General features: G+C 37.9%; 1 long non-coding RNA gene across 2 annotated transcripts; it reads left to right on the top strand.

Moving 5' to 3' along the window:
• The first annotated feature begins 9,347 nt into the window (after positions 1 to 9,347).
• Positions 9,348 to 13,600, top strand: LOC133269824 (uncharacterized). Of its 2 annotated transcripts, none has more exons than XR_009743570.1 (4): positions 9,348 to 9,436; positions 10,402 to 10,500; positions 10,869 to 11,107; positions 13,020 to 13,600. It is a non-coding gene; the product is annotated as an uncharacterized LOC133269824 (long non-coding RNA). The 2 variants fall into 2 exon arrangements; XR_009743569.1 differs by lacking the exon at positions 9,348 to 9,436 and adding an exon at positions 9,564 to 9,741.
• Positions 13,601 to 14,916: the final 1,316 nt, after the last annotated feature.

Here is a 14,916-nt window from a genome sequence, read left to right as displayed (position 1 = left end):
ATTACACGCTGATTGGTTAACATGCCTTGCCAACAAGCTTCTGATCGGGTTTTACACAAAATTGCTTAATACAACAGTTACCTATGTTTAGCACTAACCTCAACATCCATACACTGCAGTTTTACACCCTGTTTTTTGTTCATAACATCGCTAATGTTGCAATTTCATTGCTAACATTGCAATTTCATTTCCTCCACTGCTATCTCTGGCTAACCTCCCCTCTGGCCTAGTATTTTTCCACTTACAGAGAAGCTCTACTTATGCTAACTGAAGCTCTACTTATGCTAACTGAGAAGCCCGACTCATGCTAACTGAATCCATACAACAATAATGCATATAGTATTTATGTTTGTATAATTATATGAATCATTATGTCATTTTCATATATGCTCACTCCTTTGAAAATGTTCATTATGTTGTTTTTTACCTGATCTATGCCTTCATTTACTTACTGTAAATAAGAAGGAAAGATAAAGACTTCCTCTGGAATGTTTCTATATAAGGGCTACCTGTCTGGAAAAGAAGTCTGTAGCTAGTGAACAAAAGTAATAATTATTTGCTAAAGACAAATTAAACCAGTGAAATAAAATTTAACTAATAACCTGTGGGTTCCTTTACATGCTGGACTAGTGAGAAATACAGCGTTGGTCAGACGATCTGAATGTTCAGCAGGGAGCAGCTCCATTGCCTTGTGCTATTTAGGCAGGGGATACCAACCCAGACTTTAAGAACTCAACTGAATTCCAAGGGTGTTCAGACAGGAAATAGTTATCTGCTACACACGGTTAAGCCAAAGGTATAGAATGAATTATTGGAAATAAATTGCTTATTTAATGCCATGACTAATTCATGTTCAGTATTCCTCAGCCAAAAGAGAACTTCACATACCCTTAGCATGAGGATGTTTTATTCATGGTGGTGTCATCATCTGCTTCTGGTCCTGAAATCTTCCAGATCTTGCACATGTCAGTGAGACAATGGAAAAAGCATGATCAGCACCTTTACCTGCAAAAATCATAGAAAAACTTCTACAAATGTCCTCTCTGAACAGAAAGAGATCCCCAATGAGCAAGAAGACACAAGCTTAGAAACTATACGTGTTCATACATGGAAGCAGTAGTCCCAGCAGCTATCTTAAAGAATATTGATTCTTTAAGAAAACCGCTTTAAATAGCATTTAAGATGCAAATAGCCCATATAGAAAATGTAGATCTTCCTTTCAAAGATAGAGTATGGGACTGTATGTTCAGGGTTTCAAAAGATGGTTGTAACAGACCTGGAAAATGAACTAATTTCACAGACTGCACAGCACAGAATGAAGTCAAGAAAAGTTGTTAATAAAGTCTCAGAAGCAGCATAGGCTCATTGGTATAGTGCTACCTTTTTTTTTTCAGGACTAATTATCTGTAGTGAAACATCAAGATTACTAGAGTTTTTCTGATTCTGGTTCTAGAGCTACCTTGGTTGGTCCTATCTCAATGATCCCTCTGTGGCGTGCTACTGGGTGAGATAGACATAGTCTCTGAAGATGGTGTGCTTTTGGTTTTGTGGAATGCCCAAATGCAGAGCATACCTCTGCTCTCCAAGAAGTCAAACCTATTCTTCTGCACAGAAAGCTTCTCTCTGTTTTCTGCTATCCTTATTTCCGGAGTAGACATTTTGACAAATCCATGAGATGTCTGTTTGGAAGCCACAGTGTTTCCAAGTTGGATTGTGAACTCCGGGGATCAGTTTGTTTCAGCTGCATCTCCAACTCTTTATCTGTGCTGTTTGCTATCATCCTTTCATTTTGTTCTTGATTTCTCTCACGTTTGCTCTTTCCAGGATAAGCCAATGCAAGTCTGGGAAGAAAAATGTAGTTTTTATCTCATAAGAGCAAATTAAAGCACACTTACTACCCCTGCAGCTCTCTACTTTGCACCTTGCCTCATTAGACGTCCACAAAAGGAACTCTGCTTTGCCAACTTTAAACAAAATAGTTTCTAGAAAACCATTTTTCTTTCATTGCAAGCCTTCTTGTTTGATGACACTTGAGGGCTTCTAAGCCACAAGCTCTCATAGAAACATAGAGCTTCAGCATTCCTAGTTCTTCTACCCTAAATTTTCAATCATTATAATGCAGCAAAAGCACCTAAACTTCAAAGTTCCCCAAACCTAGGAGGCAAACAGAGGCACCTCTTGCCCTTCTTTGTTTCCTTTTTGTTTCTCTTGTTATTTTTATTTTTTTTTCAAACCCAGATAATGATTTTTTTTTAGACTGATGGAACTGAGTTTTGGATAGTTAGGTAAGGGGAGGTGGAAATCAAGCAGGTTCTGGACTCTTGTGAATTATTTCTCTGAGCGTTTCCTTGTTTGTTTGTTTGTCTTTTTTGTTTTTAAATTATTATTTATTTTTTTCATTTTGTGGTCAGGGACCCACAAAGGTCGTTTTAGCCACTTGGAAGTGTCTTTCCCCTTCCCTCTCTCCACATTGCATGAAGACCCACATGGCCAAGATGCATGCAATTCTGTTTTTCAGTGGGTCTTTGTTTTCACAAAGTATGCCTCAGAATTGTCTCACCGTTTACATATTATGGACATGGGCTGTGCATAAAGCATACTGTGATTCATTGCCAAGGAGTATTGACTGGTCATTTCAGAACAGGTAGCACGGTTTACAGTCTGAGGGATCATAAATGACTTTGTTTTCTGTAGTTCCTCCACACACAAGCAGGGTGACTGCAGGGACAGCCTTATCTTTAGTGGAGAATAGGTGAGCCTTAGTGAGTAGGAACCCTTCTAAAGGCATCTGGAAGTCCTGTGTAGCATAAGGGAAAAATTTCCTTCCTTTTTATCAAATGGATTGTTCAGGGGCCTTCCAGTAAGAAATTTTTTATCTTAATCATGCTGTGAGTAAATAGATGCCTTCAGCCCTTAGTTTGTCAATGTATAAGAGTGGTCTTACAACACACAGCTCATATTGTGTGCTAAAAAGCAAGTAGCTTCTCAGAGTTCTCAGTACGTATTTGCATGATATCTATATTGAGAGAATTACATGGTTTCCATATTCCATGAAATGCCCCCTTTTTACAGATTTCCTGTGAAGGTGAGGGATAGGAATACTCCTGAACCTCCCTCTGATTGCTTTCTCACCAAATGTAAAGAGACAAAGGGGAAATCCAGATTGTTTCAACCAGGTCTTCAGTATGGATGATGTGGGAGCGTAGGTCCTGTCGGAACATGACATGCTGTCTAGTTCTCTGGTCAAGAAAGTTTACACTCTTTGAATGCCTAGAGCTAATACCATCTAATATCCTTATATCTGATTAATATACAATGCTTCTCAGCATTTTGCTCATTGTTTCTCACATTTTTGGTCTGGAACACCTTAAAGCCTCATGGCAAATAAATTTTTAGTGCACATTTAAACCCATACACTTTGAATGGTTTTGGACTTTTAGGACCAGTAGAAAATACATAATATACCTGTGCTATTTGGAATCACACTGAATTAGAAATGCATGAATCAGTTGCAAATAGGTGAAGTTGAAAAACACATTCTCTCTGACTCTGAAATCGCAAAATGAGAAGTTAGTTCTGGAAGCTGAGCAAGGATGAACCTCATTTCAATTTATGATTAATGAGAAAGCAAACATAAAATAACAACCTCCTTAGGTTGACAGTCCTGAGTTATATAATAGACTGACATTAGAATAAACACCGTGATTTACACTGAATAATGTAGCTTTACACAGTTCAGGTGGGATGAACCCTCTGAAATGACTTTCACACTTTCACGTACTTGAAAAAACTCAGTGATGGGGCACTTCTTACACAAGTGAAGTTGTAAATGGTACAGAATGCCAGCTGGAAATGTCACTGACCCTCACCTAGTATTAAAAAAATTATAAACTATCCCTGTAGCAAAAACCTCTTGATTGGCTGTAGAAAGCAGGAGAGTTTGAATGCTTATGGCTGCATTTTGTGACAAGGCAAGGACATCCTGCTTCTAACAAAAGCTGTTTCATTTAGAGGCACTACTGTACGGAAGCGGGTTGATTACAGAGCTCCTTTTGTGTTATTCTACAAAGATGGTGGAACAGATTTTGATTTTTAGCAATGACAGTTACGTGGCCTCACAATCTTCTTATCAATGTGGAAAGTAGAATTCCTACCTAAGCCCCCCTTTTTCTCTCACTCCCAATACCCACAGAGCACTACACATCCTCACTGACAGTACTGATCTGGTTTTGGAGGCACTTGGATATGTCAGTTTGGTTCTACAATACGATAAAAGAAGTTAAAACCAGTATTATCCTCTTCTCCTAAACTGTGACTTCCACAGGAAATTCCATATTTGACTAATAAATGGGCAAGGGAGAGTCTGGAAGTGTTTGGTGATGGCTGGCAGAAGGGAGCACTAGAAAACTGAGTACCTCAAAATAGGTTGTCTTTCAGCTGTGAAATAACTAGCATTTCTCTTCAATATTTGCTGCTTGTGGTTCAAGCTGGCTGAAGGGCTTGGATGCCCACAAGAGTTTTGTTTTTCTCCCCATTGTATTCTTTGACTTAATAAAAGATACTGCCTTTGCCAATTAAGCTGCCTTATGTTTTTCTTTTAGCTAAGAAGCTAACAAGCTAAGGCCTTATTAAACATAAGTTCTTAACAACGTATTCTTAAGCAGATGGAAATTAATATCTTAGGGTTTTGGGGTTTTTTGCTATGTAAAGTCCAGAATCTTTGAGCATCCCAAAATGCCAAGGTTTTAAAAAGTGAACTATATGGCATTTCAGTCTTGTTATTTCCTTGTGTATCTTCACCTCCCACCTCTAGGTGGAATATAAGTTTCCTCACAAGCTTTAAAAGATACATGTAAGAAGTTGAGATTTATAGGTTGGTAAGATGAATCAAAAAGAATTTAAAAAGTTTTGGAAGGGTCATCCTTTTGTTACTGGGAACTCTCATATCTTCAAGGCATGCGGTAAAACCTTTTCTGCATTTGCCAGAAAGCAAATTTGATGGGAAAATATATGGCATAATGGAAAATACACGATTTTGAGGCATAAATTGTCACAAGTGTAAAAAGAGAAAGTGTGGAATCAAGGCTGCCTAACAGAGAAGCTTATCTGAACCTCAGCTCTCATGATAGGCTGTAATGAAACAACCAGCCACCCTGCTGGGTCTATTCCCCTGAAAAGTAAAGTTTGGTTTAGTTGGGGTTTTTTAAAGTTAATATGTCATTTGCTGTATGTTAGTAAAAGTGAGCTTACTCTCCTAAATCAGAACTTGGTTTGTTCTCTTGATTCATAAAGGACTCCTTTCACATATGTTAAGTGTCACTGTAGGCTAAAAAAATCACTGGTGCTTCTTCTAAGGTGGTTAAAGCCTGACTTAGTAGACTTTGCAGCCAATTTTCTATGGCTGTCACTTCACAGAAGATGATCCTGGTTAAGAAAGGTAGGGAGGGGCGCATCCTGCCTTTTCCTTGAAAGGGACGGAAGGCTATAGCTGGCCAAGAGCACTGATGCTCAAACAGTGTTCACAGATGAGTAGGACCTGAAGAGATCATGAGAGGAGATTAGGTCCAAACAATACCCTCATGTGTAGAATGGTACCACCATAAGCTCACAAGCTGAGTATGAGTTAAAGGCTGGTGTTAAGCTGGTGGGAGTCCAGGAGAGAGAGCAGCATGAAGACATTGGCCTCCTCTGTAAAAGGATTTCCAATTATTTATGCAAGAGGAAATAGCTCATATGCATTCGCTAAGCATTTCAGTTAAGTGATTGCTAAGAAAACATCTGACTGTGTCAGGAGTTCCTACATCAAACAAGGCACAAACCTGAAAGCTGCTACCTCTCATCAGAGAACAACAATCCCCTTTCTCCTGTTCATTTCAAGGACTATTTCCTTTCATCTTACTTCCCTGCCAAAGTGAAACCAATTTTAGTAACATAGCTGTTGGAGAAAAATCTAGAGTTTCTGTAGTTACAGATGTGCCAGGTCTTAGCATATCTTGGCATATCATATAAAAAGCTTTAAAAAAGCTCAGATAAGTAGTGGTCTTCCTTCTTCAGGACTTAGTCTGCTTCACTCTACCCCGCTCCACTCCAGACAGGGAGAGCAGGAAATTTGAGTACATTCACTGCTCTTGATGTGCCAGCACTGGTAGTATCCCCCAGAGAGGCACGTATTAACTCCGGGTGTGCTGCAGAGTAAGAGGGAACTGCTTCCCTTTGCAAAAGCACCACAAGTGTTCTGCCTGTTTAGCAGCATTCCTCTGAACACAGCGTGGCTGAAAAAGTCTCACTGAAAACGATTTATGAAGGCCTTTTTCAGCATAAACCCCAGGGAGGAAAGGGTATTAAAAACATGACATAACATAAACGTTTAAGTCACTGATGAGCCCATAGGCACACAGGCCTGGGGTCTCTATAATGATTTGTCAGTGAAGAGAAGGAAGGTGAGTATGGTATCACTGAGGTAAGGTGGTGACCCAAAGCAGAAGACCAGCAGTGACTGTCCACATCAAATGCCTATAGTTAGGAAGAGCTTACTTGCTAAAGAAAATGTGGGTAAACTCAGCTAACAGTGAAAGGCTTGGTTATCCAGTATTTTCCACATAGTTCAAAAAGGTGAAGTAGTAGAGGTTTACAACCACTCCAGCCTCCTTATAGTATTGGAGAACCAAAGGCTGATGTCTTCTTGGTGCACTTCTACTAATTTGCCATTCTGATACAATAAAAATACAAGTTATAACTGAATAATTCAACATTTACCCTTAAATAGTTAAAAATACAGGAAAACGTAAAGGCAAGACTTTCAGACTCAAAGCTCCTCAGTTCTGTGTCTTAGTCATGAGTTGCCCAGGTCCAAGGTTGATAAAATATTCTGTTTATTGAATATCCTGAACAAAAAGATGTTCATGTATGATGCACTGCCCACTGAATTTTGTCGTTCCTTTTGACTCACTAGCCTTTGGATCACATTCGCACTTTGTTCTATTACAGAAAAGCAAGCATGTATCAACAGAAAACTTCAAAATTTATTACAGTAGAGGTCAGGTGCAAGAATTTCATTACATTGGCACTGTTCCCACTTGTGTGAGGATTAGCTGAGGCTGAGATGTAACAATGCAGCCTCACCCCTGTTTAAATTACTGAAGTCTTCAACTCCAAATGTCAGTTTCACAAATGGAAAGAGTACCACAAGGAGGTGAAAACGCAACACGGGAACTTGGAACTACTTTTGGCATTTCATTTTCTCTGTTTTTCTCTGTAAGTTAAAATGTATTTGATTATTTACCATTGCCATACATTTAAAGGATGACCTTGAGATACACTGGATAATCTGGGGGTGGGGGTCTAGAGAGCTAAAAATCAATGTAAAATGCAGTAGCATGGAATATTTACAGTTGGGTTCTTTAAAATTTCTCTTGAACGTGTAGAATTTCAGCAGGTATCTTAGTATGCATATAGAGCTGTAAGTAGATAAAAGAATGAAAGCAAAGTATTTGGAAAACTGTCATCTAAAAGATTAAACATGCAGTGTCTGACCCAATTTTATGCCTTTTTTTAGCCTTAAGATTAGATATGAGGCCAGTAAACGATCCATTTTGCCTATTTTTCTCCCCTGAGAGACTCTTTAGGAAAAGACTCATAAGGAAGCATATATTAATTGTTTATTAATTTTTTTATTAATTATTCTGTGTTCTCATTGTACTACAAAGAGTCTTTGAAATAACACCTAGAAATCCAGAAGATTGCATTATTTCATTCTTCCTGTCATGTTTCATGCTGTTCAATGCAGATGACTATAAGTTTCTTGTGTGATGAATACTTGCTGTTAATAATCCAAAGGATATAAGCACAGGGTCTTACAACTCAAACTGTATTGGGATGCAGAAAATACGAAAATATATCACTCTGTAGGAAAAATTTTGCAAAATACCTAATGTTACATTACAGGCTTTTATGTATACACTAAATTATATGAAAATACAACTTTGGTTTTACAGGTAAGTAAAATCAAAAGAAATTAATTAATGTGATTCTTAAGAGTTTGATAGAGGTACTCCAGTATACCTTCTTCAAGAATCATTAAAGTTTTATACATCCAAAAGCAAAGACATAGGATAATAACTGTTTCTAAAGAGTAATATTAGTATGAGACCGAAGGCTGTGTTTGGTTTTAGTAGGGACAAAACCACTCCTCAAAATCAAGGTTATATTACTTGACCAAATAAGAGAAATAAGCCCAAATTAGCCTGAGTATTTAATCACAACAAAAAAAAAAGGATTTGATTTTCCCTCTGAAGAAATTTTGTGAGTGTTAGAAATGTTGTCATCTTCATACTTGCAAACTTATGTAGTTAAGATTTACTAATAAATATACAGGTAAAGACAGGAAAGCAATGAATTTTCTCCCATGATTATTATGATTTAGGACATCAACATAAAGGTATGCAAAGTGTCCTGGGTTCAGCTGTAAAAAGCTTTATTTTCTGCCTGACAACCAGTACATAAGAAAGACAAAATAGCCTTGAAAATAAAGAAATAATAAAAATATATACAAAAAGCTGAGGAGAAAATGATGTTGAAAAAATGCATTCCATTCATTATTAATTTTCCTTGTTTATTCTAAAGATAGTTCAGTTTATAGAGATGATAGAATTGTATAATCATTTAGGTTGGAAAGGACTTTTATTAGAGTAGAGTCCAACCATTACCATAGCACTGCAAGATGACAACTGAAATATGTACCTAATTGTACAAGAACTTATATTTAGACAAAAAAAAAAAGAACATAAATTGAAGACTAGGTAGAAAGCAGTAGGAGAGCATAAAATACGGTAATTTAAAACTGTTAACTGACAAACAAACATTCTTACCATAAAATCAGTAAGGTAAAAAAATACTCTATGCAAATGAAAAATGAAAAAGCATAGGAATTTCAAGATGGTTAAAGAATGTTGAACAAGGAATGTACATGAAAATGAGGAAAGGAAAGGAAAAAAAAAAGATCATAGATAAGAAAAAAAATGAAATCTTCACCCAGGAAAAAAGTAATACTTGGTAGAGTGTTAAAGTACAGTTATATTGCAAATGTCCACAACTCACATTTATAAAACTGTACCAGGTACAAAGAATATAACAGCACTGGAGGAAGCAAGCACACAGGCTGAGGCAAATACCAAGACAGAGGCTGCACCCATGCCACCAGCCTGGCAAGGGAGCTCACTCAAGGTGTCTGCCAGGAGCAAGGCGACGAGCGCCACCTTCCCAACACGCAGGCCCGGCACCACTGGCATCAGCATGGGCACAGCGAGTGGCACTGCTGCCTCCCTTGTCCCTCATGCCCACCTCAGCAGCAACGAGCCACTCCTTCTCATCCTCTCCTGTGGGCTTCACAGCTGCCACTACCACCCCACAGAAAAGCAGCACCAGTGGCAACAGAGGAGTTGGCAGCCACATCCCACCCGTCCATGGCACTTGCATCCTCTGCTTCCTCCTCCACTCCTGCTGCTACAGGCGCTGGGTCAGGCACTGTGTCAACAAATGCTCTGACACACGGTCCAGCTCCCAGCTCAGCGGCAACAAGCCATTCCTCCTTCTCCTCTCCTGATGGCTTCACAGCCGCCACTACTACCCTGCAGCAAAGCAGCACCAGCGGCACCACCAAGGAAAGCTTGGCCACCATATCCCACCTATCCACGGCACTCGTGTCCTCTGCTCCTTCCTCCACTCCTGCCGTTACCAGCAATAGTAATTTTCTTTTAGTATATCTTTACTTTTTTCCAAGTTGCTAAGTGTCTGCACTGATGTGTCTTTTTTTTTTTTTTTTTTTACTGGAAAGGTAAAACAAAATGGAAAAGAATAGAATGAAGCTTTTTTCTGTTCTGCACCACAGAAAACCCCAAGCCCAAACCAAAACTGGTGCTGTTTTCTCTTTTATAGCATAATTGTATTCTAGTTTGAATGCAGATCTAAGGAGTTAATTGTACCCTGATTGTGAGTCATAGCTCTGTCATAGAATTAAGTGGGAGATACGGATATGCATAAGGTAAAAGTTGGTATTTCACAACAGCTCAGTGTCTAAGTGGAGACCAGTGATGAGTGGTGTTCCCCAGGGGTTGTTATTGGAACTGGTGCTGTTCAGCATCTTTGTTGGTGACATGGACAGTGGGGTAGAATGTACCTTCAGCAAGTTCACTCATTATACTAAGGTGCGTGGTGCAGTCAACATGCTGGAGGGAATGGATGCCATCCCAAGGGACCTTGACATGCTTGAGTACAAACTTCATGAAGTTCAACAAGGTGAAGTGCAAGGTCATGCACATGGGTGGTTTGTGAAAATAAATAGTATAAACTTGGTGAAACTTTAAAAGAAATTCTACTCATTGTTTCCAAACTACTATTTTATAGTACAGATGACCACAGTCCCTCCAAAAAGTGCTATGGCTAGATTTACAAGATCCACAGCTAATCCAATTTTCACCACCACATTTGTATCAGGACCTTGTAGTAAGTAAATATTTGATATTCAATACTAGAGAAAAAATATTTAAGGTGAGTTATTAAAATCAGGTTTATCAGTCAAATCAGCTGTGAAATAAAATCTCTGGATATAATTTCAGAATTGGAAACCTGAGAGAACCACCAAAAATATACAATCAAATAATGTACATTAATGTATGATTTACATCTATAGAGCAAACAGTTTATTTTTTGCTTTTGTGGGAGAATGAGGGGAAAGGACGAAACAAGCCCTACAAAAACTTACAAAAAACGGTATTAGTTTAATTTGCAATTTTTTGCTTCAATATTAAAAGTGTAGAATTGCAGAAGCTAAATGAACCACCCTCAGCTTTATGGAAATTTTCACTTTGCAGTGCCAGTGTCCATCGAAGTTCAGAATGTGACTGGGGGTGCAATACAATTCAGCTGGACTAGTGGCAGGAGAGGCAGCCTCCACACCATCTCCCTCATGGATGGAAATCAGGAGATAAAACAACTACAAAAGAGACAAAAACTGTGTTTGAACATTTACTTCCTGGTCATGTATACACGGTATCTGTGGAAGCACAGTCTTGTGCTGGGGATAGCAGGACTTCAGTGAGTGTTCGAACAGGTATTTCCACAATCATTCTGTGATTTCTTTCTAATGACTATACACTAAAAATATCTTTTTTGCAATATGATTTGGATTTAATTTCATAGACTATTATTCCTGTAAGTCATCTTCACTTATCTGACTCATCCCCTCACTTGGATAGGACTACTTGCATTAAACAGAAGTTTACAAGAGCAAGTACTTATTCTGTAAAATTTATGACCATGCTCTATTTCTAAACCAGATAATTCTGTATGGAAGTCAGGATATTTTGACTGTGAATTTAACAGTAAATATTCTGCTAGCATTTGTGGTAGAAATTCTGGTGAAGTTTAGGTTGTACATGCTTTTGTGAATGCAGACAGTCCTTAATTGTCATTGTCATCTTTTAATTTCATCCTAGGACATAGACATTAAAACAGGCTGTTTAACTGTTATTTTCTCTTCAATGCTTGTGCTGCCAGGTTAGAGGAGGCATTTTTATTATTAATCCTCAAATGCACGACTTTCAGCAAATGTCATCCCAGTGCTGCATCTCCAACCTTAGCTTCAACCAATTCTTTCTGGAAGAGATCTCAATTCTCCCCTGTGTTAATGGCACCTTCTAACTTTGTGTCATCAACAAATTTTATGAGCAAACACATGCAATTGCTGGCAAGGTCTATAATGGAAATGTTGATCAAGTTCTACAACAAGACTGATTCTCAAGGAACACCACAAGTAATATCCCACTAAAGCAAGCTTTATTCTTTTAAAGCTGTCATCTCCCCATTAGCCAATTTCTTTAGACAAACCTTTTTCCACTAAAAATTCACCACTTGGCACTGTATAGTATTGTTTTCCTAACTCTTCCTATTGGAAGAGATCTGAAAGTCAGCTTGTCAAAGGAAGCTACTAGGTTATTTTGGCATGATCCTCTTTTGGTAGAACTGTATTGAACTTTATCATACTTGGTCAGCGGTTGAGAAAATGTTCATGATTTCTTTTAATATCTTTGGAAAGTTCTAACTTGCCTTTTAGCAATTGTTGCTTTCTTTCAGCATTTCTTGACCTAAAATATAACTGTCTTTTTTCGCAACCCTTTTTTCCGTTCTCTAGTGAATTGTCTGATCATTCTCAAAACCTTTCTAGGACAATTATTCCAGCAGTTAAGTGTGGGGTTCCACTTAGTGACTTACCCTCTGTCTTAGGCCTTAGAACCACAGAACCAGGGAATTATTATTTCCATTCAAATCTTTCAATATCTCAGTCCAGTGGCTTTCATTTATTAGTCTCATTACTTAAAAAAAACAAACCCACAAACTTTTGTTTTCTTTTGCAATCTGGAGGCATCTGCCCTACCAGAAAAGCATTTGAGAGCCAATTAAAAAGAGCAATAAAGACCAAGTCACCTGGAATTTATGTGGAGTTAAAATTATGTTCAACTCTGTGAGGAGAACTAGTGCTACGCCCAGTGAGCTAACCATGTAAAAACTGCAGTACCACTCTTTACTACTGTTTTGAACCATTATAAATAATTCAAATTAGCCAGTCCAGACAAGAGTACTGAGGTTTTGAGACTCCATGATGCATATTGTTTTCAAATGAAACTGCAGGTGACTTTTATTTCTGAAAAGTCTATCTAGTTTACCTGAGTTGCACAAGCACGTAACAGTAGCACCTGTATCTTTAACTCCTATAAGAAATTAGAGTTCTCAACATTATGTCACTAAAGTTCTCAAATGCCACCTATCCACCCACCACCTGCCTTTCTTTTGATATGCTCCATTTTTATAATCTGCAATTCTAAGTTCTCCAGGGCAAAAAGAACTGCTGCTTAACTGATTCCTTGGCCATGATTAAATGCTTTCTCCTATTTAATCATTTTTTTACTAGCAACAACCACACATGTACAGAGGCAATTATCTTGACTTTTAAATTTATTTTACAGATCCTGTTTCCTGTTTCAACAGAGCTGATCTTTGCTTACCATAGAATACTGCCTGTCCTGACTTAAAAGATATGGTATGCTCATGTAAGTTTTACAGAATTTTAAAATTTGTTTATTCATAACTATGGGATGTTATTTCACAATATATAATGCCTTTCATGAGTATTTTGCCATCAGCTTTATTGTGTCAATTCACATAGCGCTTGAAGTTCACACTTTTTTTGGTAAGGAAGCTGCCTTCATCAAACTTCAGCATCAGATTCCAGTTCTATTTTTAGTCTGGACTATTCTATGTAAAGCTTACTTGTTTTGGCTTAGGGCTTATCCACCTCCTCAAGAGGATTTAAACATGCTCAGTGCCTTGGAAAATGTCATAAACCAATCTTGTTTCTGCTGAAATCAATGGGAGAGTGGCTGTTGACTTAGGGAGATGCATCCTGAATAATACAGGAATGACTAACAAATTGTGAGAATTGTGATGGCTGACAGTTGAAAAAGAGATTCAACTCTGGAGGTTCAGAATCTAGTACATTAGACATATATGATACACTTTCTTATTATTTGATTAGTTTCTGATTTTATCAAATGGTATTAGGAATACATGAGAGAATAAAGTCCAAAAAGCAATTGTGGAGTGACATCCTGAGATGCACCTAATTATTTCTTTTTTTTTTCTGATTATCAAGTATTTCCCTGCAGTGTTTTGTTAAAAGCCAGACATTTAATCATACACTTTATGACTCTGAAAGTAAAGATTACAAAACAATGTCTGAAAGTATCAAAACAGAAGTAAGTTGTTGCAATCGTCTTCGCCATCATGAATGAACTAAGAAAAGTTTTATGATTAACAATATAGTCTCCTAGATTCATTGTTAAATCAGTATTGTGACAAGAGAAAAATATAATCCCTCAGGAGAAAAAAATAATCCCTCCTTGATAAAAGAGTATAGGAAGCACAACAACTGTCTTGACTGAAGGACAGAAAGGCTGATGTCCAATAAGGTTTATGTTCTCCCTTTCTCAAATGTCCGATATTTAGTGAAAGGCACTTTAAAATTCTCTTTTTGCAAGCACAAGGAACACCCCATTTGTTTATTTTCTTCCATCTCACTAAAAACACGCCTTCGAGAAGGAAAAAGAAGAGTACTCAAAAACAAAATTTCAACACATACTTGGAAATATGAGACCTTTACAAGTGCGCAATGTTTGTCCAGATCAATGTCATTTTGCTTCATGGTAGCAGTTGCAAGACTGGAGAAAGTTTTGAGGGGCCCATATCAGGGTGGAACGAAGGAAGGGAAGTGGAAGCTTACAGAGCCTGGGTGAGCCTAGTAAAGCTGACATGCAGAAGCAGCTGTCTGCCACTTAGCTGTCTATATCAGGATGCTAAAGAAAAGGATTAATAATTTACACATCTCTCAGGAATCCTGATGTATAATAAGCCTGTTGGAAAGGTAAAACTACTGTAAGATTGGGGTAGACTGCTTTTCAATAACTGGCATAGAAAATTGTTTTTTTAGTATATCATACCTCTTAGCTAAGAATCTCCACAGATTTCATAAGCAGTACTTAATTTGTTCTCATAACACAAAGTCAGAGGTAACCTTGTCTTTTGACTGCTAGCATCTCCATTTCATCGTGGTCAAAATTTATTTTAGTAAATTTAAGAGGCTTCCTCCAACCTCACTAAATGCGACAAGAATCCTGTTATTGTGTTTTAATAAGATTCACTCAGGTCTTGTGCACTATGTCAGCATGACCTTTATTACACTTTTCTTTATAAAATGGCTAAACCAAATAGTGGCTGTACTAACATCACTGAAAATTATGGTGAATGCTCCATCCCTGACAGCGTTCAAGGCCAGAGCCTTGGGCAACATGGTCTAGTGTGAGGTGT

This window comes from Pezoporus flaviventris, unplaced genomic scaffold (genome assembly GCF_033815535.1).
Source record: "Pezoporus flaviventris isolate CSIRO_AGI_PZ_B2104156 unplaced genomic scaffold, CSIRO_AGI_Pfla_v1 ptg000015l, whole genome shotgun sequence".
Lineage (NCBI taxonomy): Eukaryota > Metazoa > Chordata > Aves > Psittaciformes > Psittacidae > Pezoporus > Pezoporus flaviventris.
Note: the sequence above shows the minus strand (reverse complement) of the source record. Positions and strands in the feature narration are given on the sequence as shown.